General features: G+C 39.3%; 1 long non-coding RNA gene across 1 annotated transcript in view; it reads right to left on the reverse strand.

Annotated features, from left to right (window-relative positions):
- Positions 833–12,082, reverse strand: part of LOC108636906 — a 45,803-nt gene continuing 34,553 nt past the window's right edge. Inside the window, exons 4-5 of the long non-coding RNA XR_001918626.1 lie at positions 4,431–4,498; positions 833–1,077 (exon numbers count right to left, since the gene is read on the reverse strand). This is a non-coding gene — a long non-coding RNA (uncharacterized LOC108636906). The remainder of the gene's footprint in view (positions 1,078–4,430; positions 4,499–12,082) is intronic.

Here is a 12,082-nt window from a genome sequence, read left to right on the forward strand (position 1 = left end):
TTGCTGCTGCATGTTTGTGCTAGATTTTGAGGGCTTGCCTTCAGCTATACCTTAGCATAAAAGAAATTGTAGTGAAAATAATTGGCATAAAGCCATCAACTTGCTCATTTGCTGTCTTTCACTATAAGACAATAAAGGAATTAAATGATGTCTCATTTGGCTTTATATATTTGCATACTTAAATGTTTGGATACTTCTTTGCTAAGTAAATTGGGCCTGATCAGACAAGCCAGTAGTGAATACCTCCAATTTTCAAATGTATTAATTCTTTACAACTGTGGATTACTAATAATATTTTTATTGGCTGTTATACCATATCAATAACATATGGTTGAATGGATGAAGCAGGTTAACAAAGCTACTTGTGAAAAATAAGTTACATCCGTGCTATACATAATTTCAAAAAACATATAATCTCATAATACACACACACAAAGACACACATCCTATGAGTACAAATTAAGTCATTTTAATACTTAATGCCCCAAATCCAATGACCATGAGCTTTTCTCCTGCTTGATTATCCAGTCTTTTACAAAGTCCACTTCCCAAAATATTTCTGAGAGCCCCAGGGGAGCTCACATGCATATACAAATATTAGTCTCAGACCCAGTGGCTGCATTAATGTATAACTCCCATCTACATTTATGGTAGTTCTGAGATTTGTTCATACAAAGCAATAATTACAAAAAAAAAAAAAAAAAGTGGTTCCAATGTAATTACCTATTCCTGCCAACCACAGCACAGAGATTTCTTGTTTTGCTCAGGAAGGAGAAATTTGGAGGTGATAGCAAAATGTTCTCTCTATTTTGTTTTTTCTCTCCATCTAAGATGTCCCAAAGGTGCCCAAATGTTCCAGTTCATGAAAAATACCTGCACTCATACATACACACAAACACACACACTCACACATACTCACACTCAAACATACATAGACACATTACCTTTCTCCAAGTTATAAGCCATCCAGAGGGTCCAAACTGGAGCAACTTTCTTAAATTTTCCTTCCATTGTGGGGAAGCACTCAGCCAAATCTCACTCATTTCGTTCTTTTATTCTCCCCTCTTCTTACACCAACTGTAAATAAAATATGTGTCTCTATGAGAAGTAACCAGGAAGCATGCATGCTAAATTGCTTTAGTTGAGTCCAACTCTTTGCGACCCTATGGACTGTAGCCCTCCAGGCATGTCTGCTGTGAGATTCTCCAGGGAAGAATACTGGGGTGGGTTGCCGTGGCCTCCTCCAGGAAGTTACTAGCATAGTACACTCAAATTAGATACAAAGGGTGAAAAAAAAATTCCCTCCTCCATCACCCAGCTCATGCCCAACCTTATTTCACTGACACTCATTCAACCCTGGATTAGGAAATTTGAAGCCCATATGGACAAATTTTGTTCAGATTTTAAAAATCAAACATAAAAAAGAGTCAAAGAACAAAATTAAGAACTTGGATCTTTCTACTGATCGTGTATCCATGTATTATCCTTAAGAGAGAATATACTTCTTTTTAATCACATACAAAACATTTACACAAACCAACTATTTAATAGGACCCAGAAGAAGTCACAATAAATTCCAAAGAATCAGATGATATAGTGTTACCTGAAATATGTATAAAATAAGAAATAGGTAACAAGAAAAGAAATATTAAAATATACTTGTCTGGAAACTAAAAAATATGCGTCCAAACCCTTTGTTTAAATAGGAAACTTAAAATTAAATGGTATTAAAAATATACCAGTCAAAATTTGTATGACACACTAAATCACTGCTTAGAAGGAAATTTATAGATTTAATAAACACATCCATCAGAAAATAAGAAAGATTTAAAACCAATGAGCTAAGTGCTTACATCAGGAAATTGGAAAATGAACAACAGAGATAACCCAAAGATATACAAAGGAAGGAAATAATAAATATAAGATGAAAATCAGTAAAATACTAAACAAGAGAAACACCAAAGAAGAAAAATTTAGCTAAACGAAGACCTGAATTTTTTTTATAAGATTGATAGAACAGCTTTAGGCAAAAGTGTTAAAGGGGAAAAGTGACAGCCAGAAATTGCAAATAAACAGAATACAGAAAGATATTAGAAATTTAAAATTGTACACCCAGATATACATAGCCAATACGTTTGAAAACCTGGACAAAATGAACAAATGTCTTTGAAAATATACAAATGCCAAAAATTGATGTAAGATGAAGTCTAAAATGTGAATAGACTAAAACCACTAGTGAAATTGGAAAAATAAGAATTCACCTTTTCATGAAAATAATCAAAATCCTCTAGCTACAGACTGTTCAAATTTTACTAAATTTTCTAGAAATGTGTAATTTCACATTTTCTAGAAATGTGTAACAATCATACGTAGGTTGTTACAGAGTGTAGAAAAAGAGAGGACGCTAGTCAACTCACTTTATGAAGTCTATATAATCTGGATTCCAATACAAAATGATGATAGTAAAGAAAATTATACCCATTTCATATATGAAAATAGGTGTAAAATCCTTAAAAAAAATAGCTAACAGAACCTGGCAGAGTTTTTAAAAAATAATATATTATAATGAAATAGGGTTTATCTTAGGGATGAAGAATGCTTTTATAACAGAAAATCTGTCCTTGTAGATCACCACATTAATGAACTAAAAAGAAAAAAAAAACTATCTCATAGAAGTCTAAAGAGCATTTGAAAAAAAGTCAATGTCTATTTGTAATATAAAAATATGAACTCTCAGATAACTAGAAATAGAAGGGACCGTTTGGGTCTTGTTAAAGTCTTTGTTGCTACCTGGAGTAAACCTCATACCTACTAGAGTAACTCTAAATGTAGCCATCTTAAAATCAGGAACAAAGAAAGAAAACAGCTATCACTACTCTTGTTCAGCATAACTTTGGAAGTCCTGGCCACTGTAATAAAAGAGAGCAAAGCAAGAACTAAAAGTTTTGAGAGGGAAGAGACTTAATAATATTATTTTTTCCTGATAGCATGATTCCCTACTTGAAAAACCCTCAAAAGCAACAACCTGTCATGATAAGAGAGCTAATGGTTTCATTACACTAATAGCATTTAAAGAGAAAATGTAATTTTTAAAATGGCCCTACTCACAATAACAACAACAGCTATATAATATTTAGGAATGAAATAATAAGACATGCATAAGAAGCCTTGATGGAAAAAAATCTAAAACTATTAGAGGGTATAAAAAAGAACCCAAATAAATGTAGAGATTTTTCATGTTAATAATGAAATGACTTATTTGTTTTAAAAATATAAGTTTTCCCCACAGACTCTATTCACATTTCCTGATTTTTTCCCCTAAAGTTGAATAAGAAGTTCACTGTCCTCTAGAACAAACAATGCAGCAATAAGCACCCTCCTCTATGTCCCCTTATGGATCTGGATAGGAATTATCTGGGGATATGGAATCAAGATTAGGACTGCAGGTATGAGCTGTATGTATCTTTGGCTTACCAGTGTGGCAGGTTGCCCTCCAGAACAGCTATACCAGTTCACACTCCAAGTAATTATACATGAGAGCACCACATCCCTTCATCCTCACCAACATATAGTATTTTCTGACTCTAATTCTGTGGGAGTAATAAGGCTTTCCTGGTGGCTCGGTGGTAAAGATTCTGCTTGCCAATGCAGGAGACGTGGGTTCAGTCCCTGGGTTGGGAAGATCTCCCGGGGGAGGAACTGGCAACTCACTCCAGTATTCTTGCTTGGGAAATCCCTTGGACAGAGAAAATTGGCAGGCTACAGTCCACGGGGTCACCAAGAGTCAGCCACGACTGAGCACTTAGCACATTGGCACAGGAAGTAATAATTCAAGTACCCATAAAGCCTTAAGATAGGTTATGAAACAGTGCTGAATGAAAACAAGTTACATCACAATACGGCCTGTGTGAGCTAAAAAAAAACAAGGAACTCTGGTCAATACCCTGTAATAATCTAAATGAGAAAAGAATTTGAAAAAGAATGTGTTCTACACTGTGCTGCATATGTATAACGGAATTATTTTCATGTACTCCTGAAACAAACACAATATCGTTAATCAACTATACTCCAATATATTGATAAATTTAAAATGTTAATTGTTTTTACAATTTATTGATAAATTCAACAAGAAAAATACACATACAAAAAGGCACAGCATAAGTTAACAAGGATACGTAAATATCTAAGGATCATCTGGCAAATCCACCAGAGCGGATGCCTCTGTGAAGAGGATGGAATGGCTGTGGGGATCATGGCTGAAGAGGGAAAGTGAAATAAAATTAAAATATAACACAATTACATAAATGAAGGGATGTGCATAAACCTATGTCAACAGAGTGCCATGCACCAGAGTGTGACTAACTCAGCCCTTGTCATCTGGGGGGAAAAAGTCCATAGAAAGGTAGAAAGGGACAGTGCAGAGTGCTAACCTGTCCTGGGACAAATCTCTCTTGCTTCACCATCCAAGGTGTCAGGAATTCTTCAATTTGTCCATCACCTATAAAATAATACCCAAGATCCTTAGCAATACATTCAGAACTTTTCATCATCTTCCCCCTGCTCCCTTCAACCTCATTGAACTTCTTTCTATCTGTCCCCTAAGGAGACACAAGATTACTTCAATACTCTGTATCTTTACACCAGCTCCTTCCATTGCTTGGGATGCTTTCCCCAACTTGTCTAGCCGGTAAACTCCTATTCATTCAACATGACCTCTGCTGTGAACACCTTCTTTGCCTTTTATCCTCCTTTACCTGCTCTTCTCCCACGCATATATCTACTGGACACTTGTCACACGGCATGGCATTGTCCCATTACTTGCTCACATATCTCTCCTGGATTAGATCACAAGCTCCTTGAGAAAAGAGTCTGTCTTATTTTGGAATACACCTAAAAAACACAGGCTTCCTATAACTATAATTGAATGAATGAATGCATGCTCTGTCATGGGAATTTGCAGAGATTTCTAATGAGGCCCTTTTAAAGAAGTGCTGCGAAAACACCAACGTGTACTGTTATGGAGACTGGAGTAATGAGAGAGGGAGAGTTGTGGAGCTAAATTGCAGGGAAATCCATCTTGTCAATGACCCTGCTGCCTCTTCCTTCTTTTCATGGAATTTCACGTCTACTATGCGACAAATAGCAGCAGGCACCAAATGAGGAGCTATGCTTTCTTAGCATCTCTGATCTCCTAATTTTCCGATGGTGGGATGCTGCTGTGATTGCTGACACCTTTGGGTCCTCCAACCCTACCACTTTCCCTCAGTCCTGCAACTTTATCCTCATCAAACTTCAATTTTATATTCTGTTATGTGTGTTAACAGAATAGACGCCACACATAGACGGCAGCCCACTAGGCTTCTCTGTCCCTGGGATTCTCCAGGCAAGAATACTGGAGTGGGTTGCCATTTCCTTCTCCAATGCATGAAAGTGAAAAGTGAAGGTAAAGTTGCTCAGTTGTGCCCGACTCTTAGTGACCCCATGGACTGCAGCCTACCAGGCTCCTCTGTCCATGGGATTTTCCAGGCAAGAGTACTGGAGTGGGGTGCCATTGCCTTCTCCAGTGTTAGATTAAGCAGATGTAACTTGAGGGGCTCTGATCTTTCAGTGTAGCTTCCTGCCCACAATGATCTCCCTGATTGTCCTACTTCCATGTGGAACATGTCTTACTTCCATGACTCTCCACTAGAGTCAGACGAGTCCCAGGCTACCCAAACCTTCACTCTAGACTTCAAAGACAGTGGCTTGCAGAAACCAATATATTTACGCCTATTTTCAGACCATCCCATTAGCAATCCTATTACCTGGGCTAGGGATGCAGAGGAAGTAAGTACATCCTAATGAGGATTAAGGACATGGTAAGAAGGAGATCAACCCTGGGATTTCTTTGGAAGGAATGATGCTAAAGCTGAAGCTCCAGTACTTTGGACACCTCATATGAAGAGTTGACTCATTGGAAAAGACTCTGATGCTGGGAGAGATTGGGGGCAGGAGGAGAAGGGGATGACCCAGGATGAGATGGCTGGATGGCATCATGGACTCGATGGACATGAGTCTGAGTGAACTCTGGGAGATGGTGATGGACAGGGAGGCCTGGTGTGCTGCGATCCGTGGGGTTGCAAAGAGTCGGACACGATTGAGACACTGAACTGAACTGAAGAAGGACCAGGAAGTTAGGGAAAGTGTCCCTGGACTAGGAATGGACAGCCAGGAAAGCACTAGAGAAAATGTTATCAGTCAAAGGAAAGAGAACAGGCATAGGATGGACCAAGCAAATATTATTAACTTTCCAAATTTATGTCTTATTTTTCACAGTTCTATTCTCATTCTCCCTCATGCTGGGAAAGATAGAGGGAAGAAGGAGAAGAGGGCATCAGAGGATGAGATGGCTGGATGGCATCACTAATGCAATGGACATGAACTTGGGCAAACTTCAGAAGATGGTGAGGGACAGGGAGGCCTGGCGTTCTGCAGTCTTTTGGGTCACAAAGACATGACTGGGTGACTGGACAACAACAACATTCTCATTATGCAGTTCTCATCTGGGCAACCTTTGTGGGTTTGGTTTTTCCTCTTTTTGACCTATCTCCTCATTTTCATAGACAAAGGGTCTCCCCAAAGATATCTTTTTTAACCCCCTGGCATGAATTTTCAGCATGAAACTCACTCTGCTCCCCACCTCCACTATCCACAATAAACTCTCAATGTAGAGTTAAACTGACTGGACTAAAGGTCAGTTACATTACATTTAAATAAGCATGGAGAATATAAAAAACAGCAGGAAACACAGTGCAGATGTCTTCAGCTACACTTTGATAAGCCCAGCAGCTGTGGCCATTTGAATGCTCTCATGGGAATTAAAAAACTAAAATCCATAAAACAATCTTCAGGCAATAACACTGAGTCTGCCTCTCCACAGAGGATAGGAATCAGTGGAGTAAGACTCAGCATCAGTGAGCTTGCTACTGAATCTAATTATTTTCTGGTGTGACGTTGTTATGGGCAATGTAACAATTGGTATTGACATTTAAACAGTCCTGTACCTATTTATTATTTGACTTCATTTAACAATTAATTTCCCAGAAAGAATTATGCACAAAGCTAAAAAACAGGGGTCGTGGTGACAGGTTTTTCTCATCTGTTTGTTGCAAAAGAGACAAACAGTACAAAACACAGCTATTGAATTGCATATACATATCTGAAATCCAGCACTTCCCTAGTGGCTCACTCAGGAAAGAATCCATCTGCAATGCAGGAGACGTGGGTTAGATGCCTGGATTGGGAAGATACCCTGGAGGAGGGCCAGCAACCCACTCCAGTATTCTTGCCTGGAGAATCCCCATGGACAGAGAAGCCTGGTGGGCTATAGTCCTTGGGGTTGGAAAGAGTCAGACATGACTGAATGGCTAAGCACACACACATCTGAAATCCACTCATTTCTTGAATGAACTTCAGGATCTAAACGTCAGTTTGGCCAATTAAAGAGTTATATTCCGCTGGTGGGTTTTTTTTTTTTTTTTGCCAACCAAGAATTATGATTTTTAAAATAAAAAGGCAAAAAAAATTGTAAAGAAAAGACAATTATGTGTAAAAAAAAATGTACTTGAAATCCAGTACCAACCAATTTATCAGTGCTTTTCTCCACTGGAGGTCATCTGTAATGAGTGAATATATAGTCAAAGGTAACAGATTTATGTAGACACTGTCCAATTCAACCCAAGTTCAATTCAACTCATGAAAAAATGTTTTACAAGAACACAAAGCTTACAAAACAGAGTTGTTACTATCCACCAACATGACTGAATTAAAGACAGTTTAGACTTCTGATAATAGCTTTAGCTATCCAAGTCCACATACTGAACATGTGCTATATAATCAGGACCTATTCTGGGCAGTTGTATTTTCATTACATATTGCAAAGCTCATTTTAGAAATAAGAAACATGAGACTCAGAAACTGTAAAACACTCTTCCATGATTTCCTGGCATTTGGATGGCAAAGTGGAGATGGGAACATGGTTCCCTAAGACCCTAAATCATAGGTTCATGCATCCATTCCATACCTCTCTTTCAGAAAGTGCCTCAGAGCCACCAGTACATGTTTCTGACATCTTTGGGTAGGAAATGCTTTTGAAGGTATATGGAAGAATAAACAGCCCAGAGTCATTTGGAGCCCCTGTACTAAGAAATGTGAATAATCAATACCTATTTGAAAGAAAGATAAAACAACTACTGAGGAATGAGGCTGCTTTTCTGGTGTTTCTTCCACAGCTCTTCATTTTGCTTCTGCTTTCCCTTATAGTAGGGATGTTATTGTTGTTTTCATTCAGTCGCTCAGTCATGGCTGACTCTTTGCAGCCTCATGGACTGCATGCCTCCCTGTCCCTCACCATCTCCCAGAGTTTGCCCATGTAGCAGGAGTAGTATTTAGGAAAAAACATTAATGTGCTTCTCTTATTTGCTTTCCTGAATACAAGACATCCCCCCTAGTCTTGTATTTCTACTAAAGGCATTGTGTGTTTATTGATAGTGATGGCTCCAAGAGGCATATCAAGAGAGTGAAAGAGTTAATACTCAGTGTTTAACATTTAAAAAATAAATTTTCAGAAAGATGTTAGTTACAAGAAAGATTATTTTCTCAAGATTCTCAAAATTCCTTTTTTCCCTTGATCATACTAAGAACTAAGTACGGAAAGGGAAAGGGAAGTCGCTCAGTCGTGTCCGACTCTTAGCGACCCCATGGACTGCAGCCTACCAGGCTCCTCTGCCCATGGGATTTTCCAGGCAAGAGTACTGGAGTGGGGTGCCATTGCCTTCTCCGAAGTATGGAAGAATGAAACTCAAAGAGTTCACTCATATTGCAGAGAAGATACTCCTTCCACTAAGGCAGCTATATCAGGAAACATTGCCCTGTGGTAAGAGTGAAAATATGGGCTTCCCTGGTGGCTGAGTGGTGAAGAATTCACCTGTGAAGCAGGAGGCACAGGTTCTATCTGTGGGTCAAAAAGAAAAATCCCATGGAAAAAGGAGCCTGGCAGGCTACAGTCCATGGGGTCAAAGAGTCAGACACGACTGAAGTGACTCAGCATGGCACCGCAAGAAGAAAAATACAGGTCAGGAGAAAAACCTGACCCTTCTCACCCTAAGGGGATGCTAAGAAAAAGGAAATCAAAGACAGTGGGCACCGGAGTTCTTATTTTTTTTCTCTCTTCTTGGGCAAAGCTTTAAGACAGGGTGGTTATGGAAGCACCAACTAAACTGAGGGGCATATACAAAGCAGGAAGGAGTACAACAGGAAGAAACTAGAGCCTTTGTTCCCACATGCCCTAGTGCTGAGTCAAGGGCCTTAAGGGCAAACCTTGGAACTGGTGAGATGACCTCACAGCAGAGACTTGGAGTGACTCCACAGGTCAGGGTTCCAGAAGGAACTAGTTGAGCCCTGAGTGGTCAGCATGCATGAAGCAGGGTCTGCAAGAGTGAGAGTTCAGGGAAGTGGAATCAGTCAACACAAACGTATTATTTCTATGGGTTAGGTTTGTAGGTGTGGGTAAACTAGATTTTTTGCTCAGGATTCCACTGGGCTGAAATCAAAGTATTGGCTGTGCTGGGGTCTTATCTAGAGATTGGACCTCTTCTAAGCATATTCAAGTCATTAGCAGGATTCATTTCCTTTCAGCTGTGGGACTGAGGCCTCTGCTTCTTGCTGGCTATTGGCCAGGAGCTGCTCTCAGTTTGTAGAGGCTTCCTCAAATTTAGCTACATGTTGTTGTCGTTGTTCAGTTGCTAAGTCATGTCTGACTCTTTGCAACCCCAAGGACTGCAGCATACCAGGTTTCCCTGTCCTTCACTGTCTCCTGGAGTCTGCTCAGATTTATGTTCATTGAGTCAGTGACGCCATCTGGTTAGCTCCAAGGTTCTCTCCCATAAGTCCTCACACTTCCAATCTGCCAGGTCCACCTACACAATCTCCCTCTTGATTAAACAAAGGCAACTTATTTATTAGTAACCTGACATTTAATATCTCATCATATTCACAGTTTCTGCCTGTAGTCAAGGGGAGAAGATATATGGAGGGTGTGTACCCCAGGGGGCTGGAATCTTGGGGGCTGATGCAAATTTCTGCTTTCCACAATGATGCAAATTCTAGTGTTCTTCAAAGTTCCTAGATATTTTTTTCCAAGTAAACAGTCTGTTTACATTTGTCATAATGACCTCAGATCTTTAAACTCTGGAGTGTTTTGCTATGTCTTAACTTGGCAATATTGCCAGGCCATTTATATTTTCAGAGATGCATGTTGAGAAGGCTGGGATATCCGTACCTATGGTTGTGTTTTAGAGCTGTTTCTGATGAAGGGGTTTAGCGGGTCTGATGTCACTCCCCAGAGAAGAAGGAAGTGAGAATCATTGCTTTAAATTGTGGAAATGAGATTTCTAAAGCACCACATGCCTTATGGATTCAATCATATTTCTTTAAAACTTCACAAGCCTGGATGCCAGAGTCTACGATAATTTTTAGACAAAACCATGAAAAGTTAAACCAAGTACAGGCAATTTACCAAATCATGTTGAAACTTAACACCAAAAATAAAAGTATTTTTGATGCTTTCCTGAATGAGGTCTCTCAGATAGAAACATTTATGCAAATGGTGCCATTAGAATCCTTTTATTTTTATTTTTTTTTATTTTTTTAATTTTTTTAAATTTTAAAATCTTTAATTCTTACATGCATTCCCAAACATGAACCCCCCTCCCACCTCCCTCCCCATTACATCTCTCTGGGTCATCCCCATGCACCAGCTCCAAGCATGCTGTATCCTGCATCAGACATAGACTGGTGATTCAATTCTTACATGATAGTATACATGTTAGAATGTCATTCTCCCAAATCATCCCACCCTCTCCCTCTCCCTCTGAGTCCAAAAGTCCATTATACACATCTGTGTCTCTTTCCCTGTCTTGCATACAGGGTCGTCATTGCCATCTTCCTAAATTCCATATATATGTGTTAGTATACTGTATTGGTGTTTTTCTTTCTGGCTTACTTCACTCTGTATAATCGGCTCCAGTTTCATCCATCTCATCAGAACTGATTCAAATGAATTCTTTTTAATGGCTGAGTAATACTCCATTGTGTATATGTACCACAGCTTTCTTTTAAAGATTTTTTTCATTTAAAATTCCTACTGGTAAACATTAATAGGAATTCAACTTCAGAACTTTACCTTCTTTGTATCTTAAAAGCCAAAATGGGTCTTACACAAGATGAGATATTTGACTTTTTAGGACTCTAAGGAGGAAGGTATCAGGTGTATTGTCTTCCATTAAAATATTGACCTCATTTTGTCTCTTTGGATTTTGTTTGGATTTTATGAGAAAAGATTAGAAATTTCAAGGTTTCTTTCAGAATCTTTGCTGTCCTACTGAAACCCAGGGAAGGAAGCAGAGAAAGACATGGGATGGTTTTTGTGGCGTCCCCACTAAAGCTATCATTTTGGCATGGCCTTATTTTGTACAGTGATGATCCCTTTTTGAGTGAGGTCCGTTAATAGATGTAGTTTGATGAGGTTATAAGGCAGTAAGGGTAAGGGACATTTGCATTCTGTGTTCCATGAACCCTCCACCCTTTCCACTTTCCTCTCTCTCATCTCACTCCCATCCCCTGCATATCAAGCATGGGAACCTCAGCAGAGAGAAGGAAGAGAGCAGGGAGAGGAAAAGTCCTGCGGGAAGAGCTAGGGGGAGTCATTAAGAAATGGTTTTAACCTCCTCATAGATGGAACAAAAAGAAGATCTTCTAATATGGAACTAGAGAGAATTCCACCTGGTCCCACTTCTCTCCACATCCCAAATTCCACCACATTTACCCACTAAGTCAGAGAATTACACCATCATGTAAAGCTACTATTGACTGCTGGGAATAGCTAATGTTTGCCACAAAGGCAGAAGACTGTGGGGAAAGACATTCAGGGAGCTTTCCCATTACAATCTAGACAAATAATAGTTTTCCTAGAGCCCACCTCCACCCAGTTCACTTTTTCTTACATCTCATTAGGCAGAACTGGATTACATGTCCACCCCTAGCT

This window comes from Capra hircus, chromosome 10 (genome assembly GCF_001704415.2).
Source record: "Capra hircus breed San Clemente chromosome 10, ASM170441v1, whole genome shotgun sequence".
In the NCBI taxonomy this organism is placed as follows: domain Eukaryota; kingdom Metazoa; phylum Chordata; class Mammalia; order Artiodactyla; family Bovidae; genus Capra; species Capra hircus.